The sequence below is a fragment of the Pristis pectinata genome, chromosome 6 (genome assembly GCF_009764475.1).
Source record: "Pristis pectinata isolate sPriPec2 chromosome 6, sPriPec2.1.pri, whole genome shotgun sequence".
NCBI classification, from domain to species: Eukaryota; Metazoa; Chordata; class Chondrichthyes; order Rhinopristiformes; family Pristidae; genus Pristis; species Pristis pectinata.
In genome coordinates this window covers 15,532,101-15,553,673 of record NC_067410.1, presented here as the reverse complement: position 1 = coordinate 15,553,673, position 21,573 = coordinate 15,532,101, and the positions used below count along the sequence as shown (strand labels likewise).

General features: G+C 40.1%; 1 long non-coding RNA gene across 1 annotated transcript; it reads left to right on the top strand.

The window, feature by feature from the left end:
• The first annotated feature begins 1,033 nt into the window (after nucleotides 1-1,033).
• On the top strand, nucleotides 1,034-21,068 carry LOC127571111 (uncharacterized). Its single transcript, XR_007956443.1, has 3 exons — nucleotides 1,034-1,117; nucleotides 16,137-16,206; nucleotides 20,933-21,068. It is a non-coding gene; the product is annotated as an uncharacterized LOC127571111 (long non-coding RNA).
• The last annotated feature ends 505 nt before the right edge of the window (nucleotides 21,069-21,573 follow it).

Below are 21,573 nucleotides of genomic sequence, written 5' to 3'. Positions count from 1 at the left end.
GAGTGTAGATGCTGAATTATGGAGACAAGAGCAATCACAGGACACACCAAAAAGGACACAATTAGCAGAGGAAGTGGGAATATATGAAAGCATCTGTAGTCAGTTGATCTCGAGACACATCTGAAAAGGTTACGGTCTGAAAACTCGAGCAAAAAAAAAAGCAAACTGCTGGAGAAACTCAACGGGTCAGGCAGCATCTGTGGGGGGAAATGGACAGTCGACGTTCTAGAGTTGAAGTGTGAAACATCAACTGTCTATTTCCCTTTACAGATGCTGCCTGACGCGCTGAGTTCTTCCAGCAGTTTGTTATTTGCTCCAGATTCCAGCATTGGTAGTCTCTTGTGTTTCGGTCTGAATACTCGTGTGTTTTCTGCTGCTGTTTGTGTCATGTTCCATGTCATGTCAAAGGCCTGAGCGAATGCTGAGTTTGTGGATGGCTAGATTCACAATATCTTCTCCGAGACTCTTAAACTTGCTGGAAAGAGGGAAAGAGAGAGAACTGTCAGTTACATCACTGCGGGAAGGCAATGCTAACTTAAAAAATTGATCCCTCGAGCACAATTTCGATATAAAAGAACAAATATGAGATGACAACCATAATCCACTAAATTCTTCCCCATCACGCAAAATAAATTGACGCAGGACGATATTTGATTTTGCCTTCCAACCCCGCCACAATCATTGTATTACTTCAACAGATTATGTATAGATAGGAGGCAATTATATATTATGCATGTGTATTTTGTTCCAACGAGAATTATTAATCCACAGAATCTGCTCATGGATAGTCTCTCGAAGTAAATAATTCTTGAAGTATGCATGCGAAATTATTTAGTGCAGGCTGACTGTGGGGTTTACAGAAAGGAAAAAAAAAGGAATGTACCGCTTGCACAGATGGCAAAGTAGAAAGGACATTTTCTTAGTGGGCATCAGGGGAGATACAAATCTTACACCCTCAGCAGAGTGATGGAGCATGACGTTCCACAGCTGTCAATCACAATGATTACGCATGCGCGGTTTCTCAGGCTCCGGACGGGTCGTGGTTCCCGCCTTCCAGGGGCTGGAGGCTCTGTTGCCAGGGCAGCGGCGGCGTCGCTTCTGGGAAGGGCAGTGATAGGTAAAATATTATAGGACTTAAGGACAATATGTTCACAGTTTGGAAAAGGGTCACTTCAGGAAAGTAGAAATGCAGGTAGGAGGTAAATAAGTTGGGAGTGTGGTAGTTGGGGGGATTACCTCAGGGCTCCATCTTGCTGCAAACATTGCCCTGGTGCCTCGCTTCGCGCTCAGTATTTGGTTGCCAGGAGCGAGAGCGCCCATTGAATCAGCGCTAAAAGAGATCATTTCTCTGGAGAGATGCAGCACTGACTGTGTGCCATGGGCCCTGCCACCTCGGCTGCTGTTAGTGGGAACCCGGGTGCAAGGTCACGGAGAAAACCCTGGGGTTGGGGGAGGGGGAACAGCAGCTTCCAACACCGTCAGGAGGAGGTGACCAGAAGGACGGTCGGAGCCCGGCGGGTCTGTCAGCACCTGGGGCAGTAGCCCGCACTCACACCCATGTGGGTCAGGGTTGGGGGTGCTGAGCGGCCGCCCGGACGAAGTCAGCTCCTCCACACCGAGCCTTGGGCCGGGAGAGCGCCAGCACAGCAATGCACAGTCTGGGCAGGCGCCTTTTCAAACGTACATTGGTGTCCTGACCTGTGAGTGACCCGACTGGAGGTCCAAGAGCGCTATTGGAAATCCGAGAGATGCTGGAATCTGGGGCAAAAAAAACACAAACCGCTGGAGGAACTCAGTGGGTCAGGCAGCATCTGTGGAGAGAAATGGACAGTCGACATTTCGGGTCGAGACCCTTCATCTGGAGTGAAAGAGTCGAGGGGAGATAGTATAAAGGGGTGAGGGGAAAAGGTGGAGCAAGAGCTGGTAAGCGATAGGTGGCAGTGCTCTGCAGGATACCAGTGTACCAGCGAGAGGAAGAATGGCTGCAGACCAACTAAACTCATGGAAAGATTTTTATTGAAGGACACATGCACGTAATATATTTACATAAGGGAATCCCTTTGGCAAGTGGTGCATGCCGAGCCTGCATTTGTATATTACTATTCACATCCCTTTATAGCTTGTCCTACAGAACTTTGGAGCCAGTTTGAAAGGTTGTAGGTGTTGTGATGTAGGAAATCCAGCAGCAAGCTCCCACAAAGAGCACTGAGATTATGCCCAGATAATTTACTAACATTAAATGATAGATAAGTATTGGTCACCAACCCAGATCCTTCTTCCTCTGTCCTTATTCAAAATTATTTGTTATGGGAATCTTTTGCATTCACTTGTAATAATAAACTGGGAGCCAGTTTAACAGCTCATTGGAAAATACAGCATTCCATTTGTACTGCACTGGAGTGTCAGCCTAAGTTTGGTGCTCAGGTCTCTAGAGTGAGACTCAAACAAGCAACTTCCAGCACAGTAGTGAACGCCAAGAAAATTTACTCAGTATGACCAGTATTCTGAGATGGTGAGGGTGTGAGGTTTTTTCGCAGTTTCATTATGTGCTGCATCATTTTGTTGGAATACAGGTATCAACATTGGCAAATTTCATCTTTCATCTGATCTGTGTCACGGACCAGCAACAAAAGAAACACACTGAGCATGATTCAGTGTTAAAAACTATTTTATTAATTACTACTTATGATAATACGTAAAATAAAAGTAAAAATATTAGTATGTTAGAATTCAAAAATGTTAAACCTCGAACGTTAACCCCAAAACTAAACTCGTTGTGTGTGTGTGTGTGACAAAGTCCAACACTCCCAGTTCCGGAATGGTTCTTAAAGTTCAGTTCCGCAAGCCATAAGGTGAAACATGAGCAAGGGCTTCTTCAACAACCACCGTTGTCGGAAGATAAGACGTAGACGTAGAGAAACGTAGAGAAACATAGAGAGAGTAAATACGAAATCCAAATGTTCCACGATGGAACCCAAACGACACTCCAGTGTTTACTCGGTAGTGACTTCCTCACCCCAAAAAGCATCCGAATCGTGGTCGTCCACACATAAATACCTGTTTCCTTCTACAGGTCAGCAACAAAGTGAACTCCACCGGATTACTTCCAACTTCCATACATGGATTTCAGTAGCAAACACAGTTATTGTTTCTCATCCATCGATAGAGAAAACAAGCAGGCTGGTGTCTCTCTCCCTTCTCTCTCTCTCTCCTTCTGACTTCTTCAACAACGTCATTACGTCCTTTGTCTTCTATTGACGTAAGCACGCCCCACACACACATACACACACACTCTCTATCTTAAAGGGACTTTCACTGAGTCCGTAACACCTCCCACCTAAAAAAAATTTTTCCCAAGAAAAATTTAACCACGCATACAGTTAGTAATGTTAATAATTATCATGCTACACAACTACAGACTATCAGATTAGTACAGATGCATGTTTCCCATTTAACATTGGGAAAGACAATCAGCAATCACATTATCTTTGCCTTTAATGTGAGTTATCATGAGATCAAACTCTTGCAAAATTAAACTCCAGTTTAACAGCCTTCTGTTCTTGTTTTTGACTCGGCTCAGAAACACCAATGGGTTATGATCTATATATACAGTCAATGGTTTCTGAGCGGTGCAAACATATACACTGAAATGTTGCAAGGCTAAAACAAGCGACAGTAATTCTTTCTCTATGGTGGAATAATTCTTTTGATGCTCATTAAATTTCTTTGAAAAGTAAGCTACCGGATGGTCAATATCATCAAGGTCACCCTTCTGCAACAACACAGCTCCTGCAGCTTCATCACTGGCATCTACTGCTAATGAAAATGGCTTTTCAAAGTCAGGTGTTTTGAGCACAGGATGGTAGCATAAAATGGCTTTCAGCTTCTCAAATGCTTCTTGACAAGAATCTGTCCAAACAAACTTTACTCCCTTCTTCAGAAGATTAGTTAGGGGAAGAGCAATATCAGCAAAATTTTTACAAAATTTTCGGTAATATCCAACCATTCCCAAAAATCTTCTAACAGTCCTCGTACCTGTGGGAATAGGGAACTCAGATATTGCTTGAACTTTTGCCTGAACAGGAGCTTGCTTGCCTTGACCTACAACATTACCAAGATATGTCACAGTGGCATGGCCAAATTCACTTTTAGCCAAGTTAACTGTAAGGTTAGCCTCAGAAAGTCTTTCAAACAACCTTTCTAACGCAGAGATGTGATCCTCCCATGTATCATTCCCAGTTACTAAGTCGTCAATGTAGGCATCTGTATGTTTTAACCCATGAATCACTGAATTAATCATTCTTTGAAATGTTGCCGGAGCATTTTTCATTCCAAATGGCAAAACATTCATACAATGCAGAAGGGGTTACAAAGGCTGAAATCTCCCGTCCTCTATCTGTTAATGGGACACACCAGTACCCTTTTAATAGGTCAATCTTTGTAAGAAATTTTGCCTTTCCCACTCTATCTATGCAATCATCCACTCTAGGAATAGGGTAAGCATCTGACTTTGTTACAGCATTCACTTTTCTGTAATCTGTGCAAAATCTAACAGTTCCATCAGGTTTAGGTACAATAATACAGGGCGAACTCCAATTCGAAGTAGAATGTCTAATAATATCATTTTCCAACATGTATTTTATCTCCTGATCAACAAGTTTACTTTTTTCCACATTCATTCGATAGGGGTGTTGTTTGATTGGTTTTGCATCCCCAACATCAACATCATGGGTAATTATCGATGTTCTGTTTGGAACATCTGGGAACAGATTTTTAAATTTTAAAATTAATTCTCTCATCTGTTGTTTTTGTGAAACTTGTAAATGGTCCAACTTCGTTTCAAGGTTCTCCAGGATATTTTGGTTTTTTAGTTTCGATGGAACAATATTTGGTCTAAATTGGCCTTCCTCAACATCAACATCAGGCATTCTAGAAATAACCTTTACATCATCCACCAAGGCCACAACTGAATCCCTCTCATAATAAGGTTTTAGCATGTTTACATGACAGAGTTGAGTTTTCTGGCGTCTATCTGGTGTTTTGATTATATATGTTAAATCAGTCACTCGAGATTCAATAACATAGGGTCCAGAAAAACGAGATTGCAAGGGATTATTTTGGCTAGGGAAAACTACCAACACCTTTTGCCCCACTGCAAATGTCCTAGGCCGAGCACGTCTATCAGAATATGTCTTCATTCTTATCTGGCTAGTTTTCAAATTCTCTCTCGCTAGCTGGCAGACTCTCTCCAACCGAGTTTTAAATTTTTGGACATAGTCCAACAGACTCAAGTGCACTTCCTCATTAACCCATTGCTCTTTTAACAATTCCAAAGGTCCTCTCACCCTATGTCCAAATACAGGCTCAAACGGACTAAATCCTATTGACTCCTGGATTGATTCTCTAACGGCAAACAAAAGTAAATGAATACCTTCGTCCCAATCCTTTGTGTTTTCAAAGCAATAAGTCTTCAGCATATTTTTGAGAGTAGAATGAAATCTCTCCAGAGCTCCTTGAGATTCTGGGTGATACGCAGATGATACAATTTGCTTTGCTCCCAGCTCATAGACTAGTTGTTGAAAAATTTCTGACATAAAATTACTACCTTGATCAGATTGGATTTCTTTTGGCAAACCAAACAAGGTAAAAAATTTTAAAAGAGCCTTTGACACCGTCTTGGCCTTAATATTTCTAAGGGATATTGCCTCTGGAAATCTAGAAGTGGCACACATGATGGTTAACAAATACTGATTTCCAGTCTTAGACTTTGGTAATGGGCCAACACAGTCCACAATCACCTTCGAAAAGGGTTCACCAAAAGCAGGAATTGGTTTCAATGGAGCCTCAGGGGGTTTTTGATTTGGTTTACCTACCATCTGACATGTGTGGCAGGTTCGACAAAACATCACCACATCTTTTCTCAAACCAGGCCAATAGAATTGTTTCAAGATCTTCCCTACAGTTTTATTCACACCAAAATGACCACCCAAAGGCATACTATGGGCCAGGTTTAAAATTTTATCCCTATAAACTTTTGGAACAACAACCTGATGAATAACTTCCCATTCCTCATTAACAGGGACATGAGGAGGTCTCCATTTCCTCATTAACACTCCATTTTTGACATAATATCCACTTGGCACTTTTTCAATCTCCTCACATGAGAGAGCTTTTTCTTTCAATTCTGTCAACTCAGGGTCCTTTGTCTGTTCCACCATAAAATCCTTCCTCGACAAAGACAAATCTTTAAATTCAGGCTCACTATAAGGATGTTGATCCTCCAGTGAAGACAGAAAAGTCTCAGATAAGGCATCATAATTTTCTTCCTGTTTAGGACTGTCACAAGGAACCACATCAGACTACACCGGACTGTCTGTCTTGGCTAATTCTTTAGCTCTAGCTCGAGTCACCGCACATGATGGGTAAACATCTGGATCATTCTCAGACTCATCAATCCTTGGTTTGATCGTTAACCGTACCACAGGAACAATTTCTCCATCTACAAGGTCATTTCCCAATAACAAAGAAACTCCTTCCACTGGCAAACTAGGTCTTATCTCTATCGCGACTGGTCCTTCTACGAACTTTGACTTTAAAATCACCCTGTGTAAAGGGACAGACATGGTGTCATCTGTAACGCCTCGCACTAGATTTACCTCACCAGTGTCACTTTCTTCACCAAAATTTAAAACACTGTCCAGCAAGAGAGATTGACTAGCCCCAGTATCTCTAAGAATTTTCACTGGCACCTGGGGTGACTCATCATTCAGTGAAACAAAACCCTCTGATACATAAGAACGAAATTCCTTTCTCACCTCCTCCAACTTTTCCGCTTTTACCTCTTGCAAGGACTGATCTTTAACAGCATCTCCTAAACCTTTTTGATTTTTAATTGCCTGAAAGCAAGCATTGGGCACAGCTTCCTTCCTTTTCTTCAAAAGGGCACAATTAGATATCACATGGCCAGGTTTCTTACAGTAATAACAAGTACGCTCAACAGGTTTCTCCAGCTCTGGCTTCTTTTCATCTTTTCCTTTTTGATTACCTCCCAATTTAATCTCCGGTTTACCTGGATTGTCCTTGTAACTCTTTTGAAAGGTTTTAGGTTGTTCCCATTTGGATTTATGGGTTAAAGCATAATCATCTGCCAACCTAGCAGTTTCTTGTAAAGTTTCCACTGCCTTTTCATTTAAATATGTTGTTAATTCAGCTGGAACACATCTTTTAAAGTCTTCCACTAGTATCAACTCTTTCAATTTATCAAAGTCCCCATCTACATTTTTAGCCATGCACCATCGTTCAAAACATATTCTCTTTCCATTGGCAAATTCCATATAAGTCTGATCTGCAGATTTCCTCAAGTCTCTAAATTTTTGTCTATAAGCTTCAGGTACCAATTCATAGGCCTTCAATATAGCTTGTTTTACCTTGGTATAATCAGCTGCATCCTCAGCAAAGCAGAATAAGCTTTTTGAGCTTTACCTTTAATCACACTCTGTACCATAAGAGCCCATCCTTTCCTTGGCCAGTTTGAACTCACAGCAACCTTTTCAAAATGTTGGAAATACTGATCAACCTGATCTTCTTCAAAAGGAGGGACTAATCGAACCTCCCTGCTGGCTGAAAAACCATCATCAGAATCAGATTCCGAACTCCTACGCTTCATTTGTAACTCATGCTGCCTCTGTTTTTCCTTCTCCTCTGCCTCAAACTTTAACCGAATTAGTTCCCGTTCCTGTTCAGCCTCTAACTTCATCCGAGTTATCTCTCGTTCAGCCTCTATCTTTAACTGGGTTTGCTCTCGTTCGGCCTCTATCTTTGCCAGCTGCACCTGTGCCTCAGAAATTGCTATTTCACTGCCAGGAAACTGTTTTAACACTTCCTTCTCAAACACCTTCTTTTCCACATAATGGCCAGCTATCAGTCTCTGAATATCTGCCTTTCTCATAGACTGCTTTACTTCTGTAAGGTTTAGCCTTGTAGCAATCTTTATCAGATCATCCTTTTTCGCCACCTCCAATCCTTTTTGGGTTGGTGACTCCAAAAATGCCTTAATATCCATTGCTGCTGGTTTCCACACACACAAGCCAATTAAAAAGAATTTATCAGACCTCTCTCAAAAATCTTTGGATTGAATCCCGAACAAATCTCGTTAACCTTGGGAACAATCCCAGACGACACTCGTTAAGCTTGGGAACTATCCCGGACGAGCCCCCAATTTTGTCACGGACCAGCAACAAAAGAAACACACTGAGCATGATTCAGTGTTAAAAACTATTTTATTAATTACTACTTATGATAATACGTAAAATAAAAGTAAAAATGTTAGTATGTTAGAATTCAAAAATGTTAAACCTCGAACGTTAACCCCAAAACTAAACTCGTTGTGTGTGTGTGTGACAAAGTTCCAAACTCCAAGTTCCGGAATGGTTCTTAAAGTTCAGTTCCGCAAGCCATAAGGTGAAACATGAGCAAGGGCTTCTTCAACAACCACCGTTGTCGGAAGATAAGACGTAGACGTAGAGAAACATAGAGAGAGTAATTACGAAATCGAAATGTTCCACAATGGAACCCAAACGACACTTCAGTGTTTACTCGGTAGTGACTTCCTCTCCCCGAAAAGCATCCGAATCGTGGTCGTCCACACAAATACCTGTTTCCTTCTACAGGTCAGCAACAAAGTGAACTCCACTGGATTACTTCCAACTTCCATACATGGATTTCTATGGCAAACACAGTTATTGTTTCTCATCCATCGATAGAGAAAACAAGCAGGCTGGTGTCTCTCTCCCTTCTCTCTCTCTCTCTTCTTCAACAACGTCATTACGTCCTTTATCTTCTATTGATGTAAGCACGCCCCACACACACATACACACACACTCTCTATCTTAAAGGGACTTTCACTGAGTCCGTAACATCTGTAGCTTCAAAAGATGAAGCTTTTTATCACTGGGAGATAAGAGAGCATTTGGATGACATGTGCCACTAAGAGTAACTAACAAACACTGGTTATAAAAACAACATAAGTGAAGGTTTGAGAGCAAGTCACTTGTCTATTCTAGGTCAGAAAATGTTGTCTCACATGAAGAGGTACATTTTTTAATTCAAAATCTGCTTTCTCTACAAGTTGAAATATTAGCATCAATCTGCAGGAAGACCTGGAAAAATATGAAAGTAAACTGATGAAAATATAAATTAAGATTTTTGAGCAGTTGAAGGATGATGGACAACTACAAGTGCTTAGATATAGTGATCAAGGAAATGAATATAAAATGACTAAAGTATAAATATCCATCAGTATCTTTATTAGAATGTTTGCAATTATTGGTGTGGATATTCTGTTATACACCTGTTTTGTGTATTTGCATCACTGATTTTCCTTGGATAAGAAAGATTAACAAATCTAAGATCATGAATGCCCATTTATTAAGATAATTTAAAGTAAATTGTGTTAACATTAGATGTCAATTTAAATTATATAGAACTCTGGTTAGACCACACTTAGAGTACTGTGTCCAGTTCTGGTCGCCTCATTATAGGAAGGATGTGGAGGCGTTGGAAAGGGTGCAGAGGAGATTTACCAGGATGCTGCCTGGATTAGAGAGTATGGATTATGACGAGAGACTAAGGGAGCTAGGGCTTTACTCATCGGAGAGGAGGAGGATGGGGGAGACATGATAGAGGTATACAAAATATTAAGAGGAATAAATAGAGTGGACAGCCAGCACCTCTTTCCCAGGGCACCAATGCTCAATATATGAGGGCATGGCTTTAAGGGAATGGGTGGGAGGTTCAAGGGAGACGTCAGGGGGAGGTTTATCACCCAGAGAGTGGTTGGTGCATGGAATGCGCTGCCGGGGGTGGTGGTGGAGGCTGATACGTTGGGCAAGTTCAAGAGATTGTTAGATAAGCATATGGAGGAATTTAAGATAGAGGGATATATGGGAGGAAAGGGTTAGATAGTCAGGAGTGGCTTGAAGGTCGGCACAACATGGTGGGGCAAAGGGCCTTTATTGTGCTGTATTGTTCTATGGTTCTATGTTCAGTCTAGAAGGCTCAGATGAAGACTTTGGTGGGGAAGCTCACAGATAAAACCTGTTGGACATAAGTCGGGCATTCGTAAGCTAGGGAGGAACTGTATTAAGAAAGTAAGAGAAAGACAATTAGGAAATCATTATTAGGCAGAGTCAAGATAGACAGAATCAGTTACATTGGATTATTTAAGTATGACTTTCTAACAGTTTTTTGCAAATTTGCTGCATCCCATATCGTATATTAGAATGGCACTAAAGTATTATTTATCCTTACTAATTATTACAAGAAGAATATAAGAAAAATGCATTCCTGTGATCAAGGCTGCGGAACTATTCAAATTTTGTTTCCAGCTCATTTTTTTCTCCATAAAACAAGTATCAAAGCTTTCGTCTGAATGGGGCAAATCCACATGCATGACAGAAACTAAAGGGCTTCATGTTAAGTTTGAATAAATGTTCCAGTTGGTTTTCTACATTTCAAGTTGATGGCATTAGCAGATTGTGGTACAGTGATTGAAGATTTGTCCATCAATTAATCAACATTAAGTAGTTTACCTTTCTAGCTTTTAATGTAGAAACATTTCTCAATGGAGAGAACAGAGGAACAATCATAAATGAGTTGACACAGAAAGGAGGAAATACTAGAAATGAAGATAGAAACCGCAGGAAATATGCAGCTAACCAGGCCACATTTATGGAAAAACAGAACATTTCAGGTCAATGATCTTTCACAGAAATGGAAAAGTCAACTGGTAAAACACGTTTAAGCAAGGGTAAAGGCAGAAAATGGAATGAAGCAGGAAAAAGTAAACCAATATATATAGGTGGAAATCAGTCAGATGAAATTAAGTGGCAGTAAGTCAGATAAAGAAATAAAAGATGTGTCCAAAGACAGTGTAAGTATCAAAAACATTGTTAATCAATACCAAGGCTGCAATTTGTCTCTTTGAAAGATGAGGCTCTGTTCATCAAGTTCCAGCTCATTGGAACTGCATAAAAAACTGAAAACAGGGATAGTGGTAGGGCAGAGAATTAAGGAGTCAGAAGACTGCAATCTCAGGCCCACAACTGTGAACTGAATGAGGCTGTTCTGCAAAACAGTTCTACATTTGGTCCACCCCAATGTAGAGAAAGCTGCTTTATAAGCAGTGAATACAATCTCCCAAATTAAATGTGAATCAGTTTCACCTGCTTTGAGTGTTGGGTCCCTGGAAGATGGAAAAGCAGAAGGGAAAAGGGCAAGTTTTTCATTTGCCTGGAAAAGTGACTTGGGAAAGTACGAGGCTTTTACATCTAAGTAGAGTGTATCAGAGTGTCATGAATGGTTGCTTGAGAATGACAAAAAGAGAAGGAAGGTGTGCCTGGTGGTGATAAATATACTGGTGATGGCAGAAATAGATATTCTACTTTTTCCTCCTTTATTCCTTTTTCTGCCTCTGTCCTTAAACATGTTTTATCAGAATACTTTTCCACTTCTGTGAAAGGTCTGAAATGTCTCTCTGCTTTCCACAGAGATCTTTTGAATGTGTATGCAGTAGGGTGCAAACTAAGTGCAAGTGTAATTTTTGTATAGTTTTGGGAAAGAAGGGCATGGGTGAAAGCAGTTCAGGAGATATTTTAAAAAAAGGTTGATGGCTTTGCCAACCAAGATGTAGGGAAATCCTTGTTTTAGTTTCCTAGAAAACATATCATAAACCCAGTCATTAAAGTTGTAATCATCAGACCCATACCAGACAAAGAATCTGGGGACAAAGAACAGAGTCCTTACAAACACACCGATGAAAAGACTGTTTAGGAGTGAATGGGCTCATAGTGGAAATTTGTCAATAGCTTACCCCCAGAAATAGAATTAGAGAAATTGATAAAGGGAAGCATCAGCAGTGAACCATCTGAAGGCAAGAGAATGATGGAAATTAGAAGCAATGTTGAATACATTTTCCAGTTTAGGCCAAGAGCAGGAAACATGACAAAATAATCAATGTACACTGAAGAGGGATGAGAGAGGGATCCTGAGTAAGACCAGAAAATAATTATTTTTCACATATCCAATGAAATAGCATTCACACATTAACACCCGTTATGGTATACATACATACATAGCTTGTAATAGGAGTAGGTGAGTGGAGCCAAATAAGATATTCTGTGTGAGAACAAGTTTAACTAGGTAGAGGAGGGTAATGGTAAATGGGAGATATTTGGCCCCCCTGTTTAAATAAGAAATGTGGGGCTCTCAGGCCATTTTGCTGTGGGGAAGGATATATTCACTAAGACATCCTTAGTGAAAAGGAAATATTAGAAATAATCAGAAGCTAGGTCAAAGAGATGGACTTAACAAAAGTTTTGAAGGGGGGACAGATTTAGGTTGAGTATCTTGGAGCTTCACATTCAGAACTGCAGAAGGCATAGCCAATGGGAAGGGAGCAAGAATGCAAAAAAAGACCAGAAATTTAAAAGAAATGTGTGTATGCTGAAAAGTAGAAAGGGAAAGGGCAAAGCTATGAATGGATTTAAATACAAGGATAAGAATTTTGAATTGAGCAATTTAGAAAGGAGTTAATTTTAGCAAGGCAAATGACTGGGACTTAATATGGAGTAGGATTGAGGCAGCAGAGTGTTGGATGAGCTAGTGGAGGAAGAGAGATCAGTTAGGGGAGCAGTGGAATAGTGGAGCATGTACAGAGAGGTACAGAGAAGTTTTCAGCAACAGAGGCAAAGGTGGGAGCAAGTTCAGCTGTATATAGGAACCAAGATTTATATGCAGTGGAATGTTTTGGGTGAGGCCAGAGATGGTGGCATCAGCTGTCCTCATGCTTAACTGGAAGGAATTGTAGTTTATAAGACAAGATATCTTTATTAGTCACATGTACATCGAAACACACAGTGAAACGCACCTTTGGTGTAGAGTGTTCTGGGGCAGCCCGCAAGTGTTGCTACAACTTCCTAACCCGTACATCTTTGGAATATGGGAGGAAACCCACGCAGACACGGGGAGAACGTACAAACTCCTTACAGACAGAGGCCGGAATTGAACCTGGGTTGCTGGCGCTGTAATAGTGTTATGCCAACTGCTACACTACTGTGCCTGCCTGGATATGCAAGCCTAGATATAAGACAAGCAATCTGACGACACAAGTTAGTAGAGGCAGAGATGTTTAAAACAAATCCACAAAGTAAGATGTAAGTACATGTAAAATTTTGTGGGGCCAGGCCGACAGTTTCTCACTACATACAATCTATTCTATAGTGCGTAAGCTGCGTGAACAATAGCATTATTGTCTAGTCTATTATACTTGTATCAATTTTTTTCTCCACAATATTTTGTTAGAAGCATTAACTTTATGTTAAAATGACTTATTGCATCTATTAAACTGGTGATCATAAAGTGATCTGAACATATTAAGTGTCTACAACATGACTCATGGCAATTTCTGCATTTCTCAGAAAGAGATAAAATGTAAATGTCACTTTATTTTCTCCCAGTTATTTATTTATATGTTCTTCACTTTATTTTTCCTTGTTTGTCTTGTTCCACTTTCACAACTGATTTACTCAGAGAACTGCTGGTACTTTGTTTATGCTGATGTAAGCTAATATTAAATATCAGCTTAGTTCTGTGGTATGACACTCACATCCAAGTCAAGGCTGTAGTTTCAGGCTCCATTCTCATACTTTCAACAAAAACTTTGATGATGCTTCTCTGTGGTATTTGAATTCTGCAGTGTTAGAAAATACTGCCTTCACATGAGATAAAAAGCAAAATTACATTTGCCTGCTTAGCTGCAATAAACAGTATTCCATGGCAAGTTTTCCAGGACCATTCTCTAGCCATTATTCATTCCTCAATCACCCCAGCCAGTTGCAGAAGTTCCTCGGGCCATCAACAACTGTTTCATTAATGAGCTTTCATCCTTTGGAATGTCGGAAGTGAGGATACTCAATGATAACTGAACAATTTCAATTCCATTTGCAACTTCTCAGAAAATAAAGCAGTACGTGCCTACATACAGCAAGAAATAGACAACATCCAGGCAACAAAAGTAGGTCAGATGCTGTATATCCTGCAGCAAGTAGCTCTCTCCTGATACTGCAAAGCCTTTCCACTGTCTGTAAGCATGATGGAGTTTTCAATTACTGTCTGTAAGCATGATGGAGTTTTCAATTACCCAAATGTGGAGCTCCAACAATATTTAAGAAGCTTGACACCATCCACGACCCTACGCATTCATTTCCTCCATCATCATTGCACTGCAAATGCACTATGTACCATTTACAAAATGCATTGTAGGTCTCACTTAGGCTACTCTGACAGCATGTCCCATACCAGCAATCTCCACCACCTAAAAGGACAAATGCAATAAGCGCATGGGCACACCACAGCCTGCAGATTCCCCTCCAAGTCATACACCAACCTGGCTTGTCACTGGGTCCATCCAATAGCATGTGGATTACCTTCACCAAAAGGATAGTAGTAGTTCAAGGAGCAGCTCATCACCACCTTCTAAAGGGCAGTAATCGATGAGGAAGAAATTCTGGCCTGACCAGCAACACCCACATCCCAAAAAATAAAAGATAATGCCACCAGAACAAATCAAATATTTAATCACACTGCTAATTATGAAACCTTTCTGTGTAAAAATTGCCTCTGTCTAAACACTGACTACACATAATTAACTGGCTATAAAATATTTTGGGACATCGAAGCATCATGGAAAGCACTATATTTTATGTAGAGAGATGCAATGCTGATAGAGTTACTGTGCCATGAACCTAACATGTATTCCTGCTTAACACTGCTCTGCCATGAAACTGGGTGCCAGGTCACCACTGTTGAGCTTGTTACCACCAAGAAATCTCTGGGATGGTGTCAAAGGTCTATTTTGCTATGAGCATTTCTCTTTTTTTCCACCAGTTCTCCCTGAGATATTGGCTACAAAAATAGGACTTAGCAATAGGTCATGATTTGCTTCCAACTTCACATATCATGAGCACACTTTTGGCACAATTCACATTTCTCGCCAAATTAGGTAGCGTGATAGACTGTGTCAACCATGTACACTGAAAGAATGCAGCATTGATTCAACACTAGCCCTGCCAACATAAGCTCGTGTTCACTAGATTAATCATACATCAGAATTCTACAATTTACAGCAAGATGGAAGTCCTTCCCACTCTGTACTTTTCAAAGGGATCCTAAATGGCATGCAGCTGCAGTGGGAACGAAGTAGGTTAGTAAATTTGAGAACTATGATGAATGGTTCTTTGAAGCATGACTGTAGTTGTCATTGATCATGATTGGTTTTATGTTCAGTGTAGTTATTTCAGATGCATGTCACTTGGGGAGATATAATGGGTAACATACCTCAATTTGGTACCATTGTGATTCAGCTTTCTCATAGATCTGGTTAGCAGTTGACTGCCTAACATTTAATTTCTGTTAACATTCCTGTTCCTTAAGCTTGCAGTTTCATGTGGCTTAGCCATCATTATAGCGCTGATATGCTTGATGACCTCCTGAGATCCCAACAACTTTCCCACAGTGGATAGCAGGCTAACAGGCCTTTAGTTTTCTACATGGAAACACAGGAGGCTGCAGATAATAGAATCTGGAGCAACACACAAAATGCTGGAGGAACTCAGCAGGTCAGGCAGCATCTATGGAGGGAGATGGACAGTCAATGTTTTGGGTCAAGACTGTTCATCTGGCAGTCCACTGTTATCTGTCCCATTTCCCTCCATAGATGCTGGCTGACCTGCTGAGTACCTCCAGCATTTTGTGTGTTGATTTAGTTTTTTACCTTCTGACTTCATTCTTTCTTAATTAGGGGCATTACATCTGTGGGTTTACAATTCATTAGGACCACATATACTTAGAAACAAAGATTAACTGTTTAATAAGATAGATTTATACATGAATATGAAGTCATAATATTTTTCAGAGCCAAGATGAAATGTTAAAACTTGAGATATTTATGGATTCATTGTTATGGTTTATGTTTCTTCCACTTGATCCACAGATGCATTAAAATGGTTTAACTGGAGTCATTGAAATACATGAGCACAAGTAGTACAGGAGCATTAATTTTAAGTTTCATTTTTTTCTAGCAAATATTGCAGAAATGACTTCAAACATATGGAACATTAGAGAGATGTTAAGCATCCCAACAGGACCTGGGTAAGTAGCAATATAAAAAAATATGGTACTTTTACATTACTGCTGAGCTGGTAATTCCTGATACACAAGTGTTGGGAAGTAGATGACATTACTGCCCAGAAATTGGATTAGAAAAAAAATTACGTATGTCTTTTATGCTGAAATCATACATTAAAAGCGACATTTGCACTGTTTTTGATAGCAGTCCAAGCCATCAGGAAATTGGACCGGACACTTCCTGTCATGATTCATCCAAATATAGATATCATTTTTCATTATCATTCATGCATCGGATTTACTGAAAACTTATTGAGAAATTGGATCAAAAGGTCACGACTTGCAACCTTCATTTTTCACTCACACTAAATCAATGGACAAATCATGCAGTCATTTTTAGATGTAAAAATCATAATTTTTAGATGCTCCTTCAATCTATGGTTTTCCTCATCTCCATGACAGCCTGTGTAGCAAGCCACTGCCATCCATGAATGTGCACTTAAAAGGGAGAAAAGCATAGTAGTGCTTGCCTACCCAGTTTCAAAATTTTGATTAGACATTAGTACTACATATGAAACACAATTCAGTGCACTAACAAAGAGGGAAATCCAATTGCTTGTTGCAAATATTTAAACTTACTAGTTGAATGCAATGAAAATCTAGCGATTCTTGCATCCCAAATTCATTGCAGGCATCTTGCCTTTGTAGATGAGCTTGATCAATTGCGATATATAACTCTATTTGGAAGCAGTTGCACAAGGCCCTCTGTATCATCTTAGATATTTATGCATGCTGTGCTCCTTTTCTTCTCATGGTGTTCTTTTTTATGGTAAACATTTTTAATACTCAGTTCTATTGGTCTGTCAGGAGATGTTGATATGCAGAGTACTTGGACCTAAGTTCTCCATAAATACTGTCCAGTTTGTGGTTGATTTAAATTTGCAAACAAAATTAATTTCTTAAATGCTACTTCTCAAATCTACATTATAAACTCAACACTTGTACCTAAACATCATCTGCTAGTTCCTTTTATGGCCTTCTAGAAATTAACTAGGATCCATCCAAATCTTCTTTTCCACCCCGAATAATGCATTTATATGTCAATGACAGTGCAAGCTGCTGGATTGTATCTCTCGTGGATATCATTTTGAGGAGTCATTTTATTTTACATGAAATTTTAAAATAATTTTGAGTATTCCCATATCTTTTACCTTGATTTCCACTCGATTTTTATTAAATACATTGCTTTTCATTGTTGATATGGATTGTTCAGTGAGAATATATTTGTTTTCATACTACAAAAGTGAGTTTGAAGACGTGAGGAGCAAGACAAGCATCACCACAGGTATACCTACACACCATTCAGCAAGTCTGTTTGTAAAGAATGAAAAGAATCAGAAGCCTGCTTCCATGATGGGGAGAACGTAACTGATAACACAGAATTTGAATAATAATTGAGTCAACTAAATTCAGTTCACATATGCTAAGAACTAGATAATGCTAACCAAAAATAATTTTTTCTTTCTACAGTTTGTTCTTAGCACAATGACCATTATTTGAGCCAGATAAATTTCTAGATACATACTCAACCTAATCACAAATGACCAGCGGGAAGCTAGAAAAGAGGGAAATGGAATAGCAATTTATGTTCTCAGGGTTGGTTGATGAAGAATGTGAAGAAGCTCTTATGGAGCATTGATCCAGATCTGTTAGGCAGATATTCCAGGAATTTAACATTTCAATAATGTTTCATTTCAGCAATGCTTGCTGGGAAACTCGCCTGCCTTGACTTGAAAAAGGAGATGAAATATTTTGTTTATAGCTACTATTTTCTTCAGTTGATGATTTGATGACTCCAGGGTGATGTGTTGCCTCTCTGATGCTAGGGGCAGGGATGTCTCCGAGTGGGCACAAGATGTTCTGAAAGGAGAGGGTGAGTGGCCAGAGGTTGTGGTCCATATTGGTACCGATGACATAGGCAGGAAGAGAGATGAGGTCCTGCAAGGTGAATATGGGAAGATGGGCAGAAGGTTAAAGAGCAATAATCTCAGGATTCCTCCCTGTGCCATGCTTTAGTGAAAGTAGGAATAGCAAGATAAAGCAAATGAATGCGTAGCGTGGCTGAAGAGCTGATGCAGGCAGGAGTGCTTCAGCTTCTTGGACCATTGAGATTCTTCTGGGACAGAGGTGACCTGTACAAGAGGTATGGGCTACGTCTGAACTGGAGGGGGACTAGTATCCTCGTGGGGAGGTTTGTTAGTGCTACACAGGAGGATTTAAACTAGTCTGGCGGGGGGGTGGAACCCAAAGTAGTAGTGTATCAGATGAAAAAGATGAAGCTTATAGAGGTCCTGATGCAAGGTTTTGACCTGAAATGTCGACAGTTCCTTTCCTCCACAGATGTTGCTCGACCCGCTGAGTTCCTCCAGCAGTTTGTTTGTTGCATTGAATACAAATGTTGGGATGTCATGTTACAGTTCTAAGAAACATTAGTTAGGCTACACTTAGAATATTTTGTGCAGTTCTGGTCACCACACTACAGGAAGGATGTGACTAAGCTAGAGAGGGTGTAGAAAAGATTCACAAGATGTTGCCTAGATTGGAGGGCTTGAGTGATAAGGAGAGATTAGGTAGGCTCAATCTGTTTTCCCTGGATCAAAGGAGGCTGAGAGGTGACATGATAGAGGTATATAAAATTATGAGAGGCATAGATTTGATAGATAGCCAGTGCCTTTTTCCCATGGTGGGGGTGTCTAAATGTATAGATTTGTGAGAGGGAGGTGGTTTAAAGGGAATCTGAGTGGTAAGTTTTTCACTTAAAGAGTAGTTGGTATCTGCAGTGAGCTGCCAGAGAAGGTTTTGAGGCAGGAACAGTAACAACACTTAAGAGGCATATTGATTGGTACTTGAATGAGCAAGGCAGAGAGGGATATGGAATTAATCCATGCAAATGGGATTATTATAGATAGGCATGATGGTCTGAATAGATATGACAACTCTATGACTATCTGTTTGTAGCAGCTACAAACAATCCCCTAAACTTTATTTACGTGTCCTTATTGAAGGATCAGTGTTTACAGAGACTGCTCTGCTCTAGTGAGACAGTTGTGTTGCCTCTCACATGAGATTTACAACCATCTGCTACAACTAACACTGAATTGCTAATTGAAGTCAGGGTAATTATTGCACCACCTTTCTTGCCTACAGCTTCTGCTGGCTGTCCACAGCATATATATGTGACATTAGCCAATCTGCAGTTCATTAATCCTGCCATGTTTGATACAATAAGCAGATTTATCATTTCTGTCATAGTCATTCAAAAACAGAGCTTAGAATTTGTACAGATTACAGATGTATGCAATATTATAACTATAACTACATCATCTTTATTTACTCCTTTATTTTCATGAATTGAAATGCCTCCTGACCAAAGATTCTGGTCAGCTTCAGTAGAGGATGCCATGATACGACATCCCTTCAGGCTTTGGCCTGCACAGTGAGCAGACGGTTTGGAGATGAGGGTCAGTAATCATTGGATAATGATTCCTCTCAGAAATCAGAGAGTTTTCTTACATTTCTTCCTTGTGATTTTAAATATGGAAAGGCCTTGGGTTGTCAGAGGTGAGTTATTTGCCTCAGGATACCCAGCCTCTGCTCTGTCATTAACCACAGCATTTATGTGGCTGGTAGAAGTAGGCCTCTTGGCCCTTCAAGCCTACTCTGCCATTTATCAAAATCACGGCTAACCTTCTACCTCAACACCATTTCCTCATATCCCATGATTCCTTTAATATCCAGAAATCAAATGATGTCTGTTTTGAATGAACTGGATGACTGAGTCGCCAAGGCCCAATGCGGTAGAGAATTCCAAAGATTCACTGACCTCTGTATGTAGGATGGCACTGTACGTTGCGGGAATTGTCTAATGGCTTCAGCGACTTGATCCATTTCTGACCTCTGGTAAAGTTTGTGTGGATTTCGCATATTCTTTCTGTGACCGCATGGGTCTTCTTCAGATGCTCTGGTTTCCTCCTCCATCCAAAAGACATGCTGGTTGTTAGGTGAATTGCCTATTATAAATTGCTATTGCTGAAGGTGGATTCTAGGAGAAATGAGGAGGGGGAGAGGGGTGTTTTTTAATGGGCATGTCTGAGAATGAAGGTCAGAGGGAAAAAAAGTGGGGGAATAGGATTGATGGGACTGCTCTGAGACCCAGCATAGACTCAGTGGGGTGAATGCACTCCTCTATGTCCTCATGAAATATGAAAAATATATGAAATTTTTCCTCATCTCAGTCCTAAATGGCTCACCTCTTATTCTAATATTATGTCCATTGGTTCTTCCCTTTATGACATTTCCTTTCCTTGTTTAGGTACGGAGTCCAAAATTTTACTTAATATTCCAGGTTTGGTCCGACCAAGGTCCTAAATAATTGCAGTAAAATTTTTACTTCTCTACTCACATCTTCTCATGATAAAACCTGAATATGCCATTTGCCTTCCTGATCACTTGCTTCAGTCCTGAAGAAGGGTCCTGACCCAAAACATTGACCACCTGCTTTTCTCCATGGATGTTGCCTGGCCTGCTGAGTTCCTCCAGCATCATAGAGTTTTTCATGCTGCATCTGAATGTTGGTTTAATAAAATTACTCTGCAATGGAAGCTCAAAATGACAGATTTGGCTTCATGTCAATGCATTTCCAATTATTTGTATGTTTAATGTTCGCTTACCACTAATTCTTTTAATACAGGATGACTAAATCTGCCACTCGGAATAGTGCTCCCAGTGACCATTGCAGTTTGACTGATTCTCAGTTTCTTTTTGGATCACAATTTTGTCCTGAAAATTCAGAGTCTCAGGATTTTAACTTGCCTTCAAGAACCCAGAAGAATTCCCAGCAGAACTCACAACAGAATGAAGTAAGACTGGTCTGAGTGGGTGTCTCAATCTTGGTATTCCAATTTATGAGGTGCAAAAAAAAAGCTATCATTCCTAGAAATTTGATTGTGTAGTGATGTTTTGTTTTCAGCACTACATGCTTAAAAAAATTATAACTGGAATAAATCAGGTTAACAATCATTCCTGAGTAAGGTATTGCTAGTCTTGAAATTGAATTGGACAACACCTGTTGCAATCCATATCAGCAACTCCAATGTTTTCCCAGTGTTAGGTGAACATCTAATTATGGCAGTTATAGTGCATTGCGTGTTTCAGTCCTAGCAATATAAATCGGAGTTCCCAGATAACAGTCACAGCAAACCAAGAAGGAGGGAATGCTGTGTTTGGCCCCATTTAAAAGGTCATTTTGGCATACCCTGGGACACTTCACAAGGCAGCTCTGGAACTCACTGCTCATATTCCAAAGTTTTTAATCAATACTCAAACTAATGA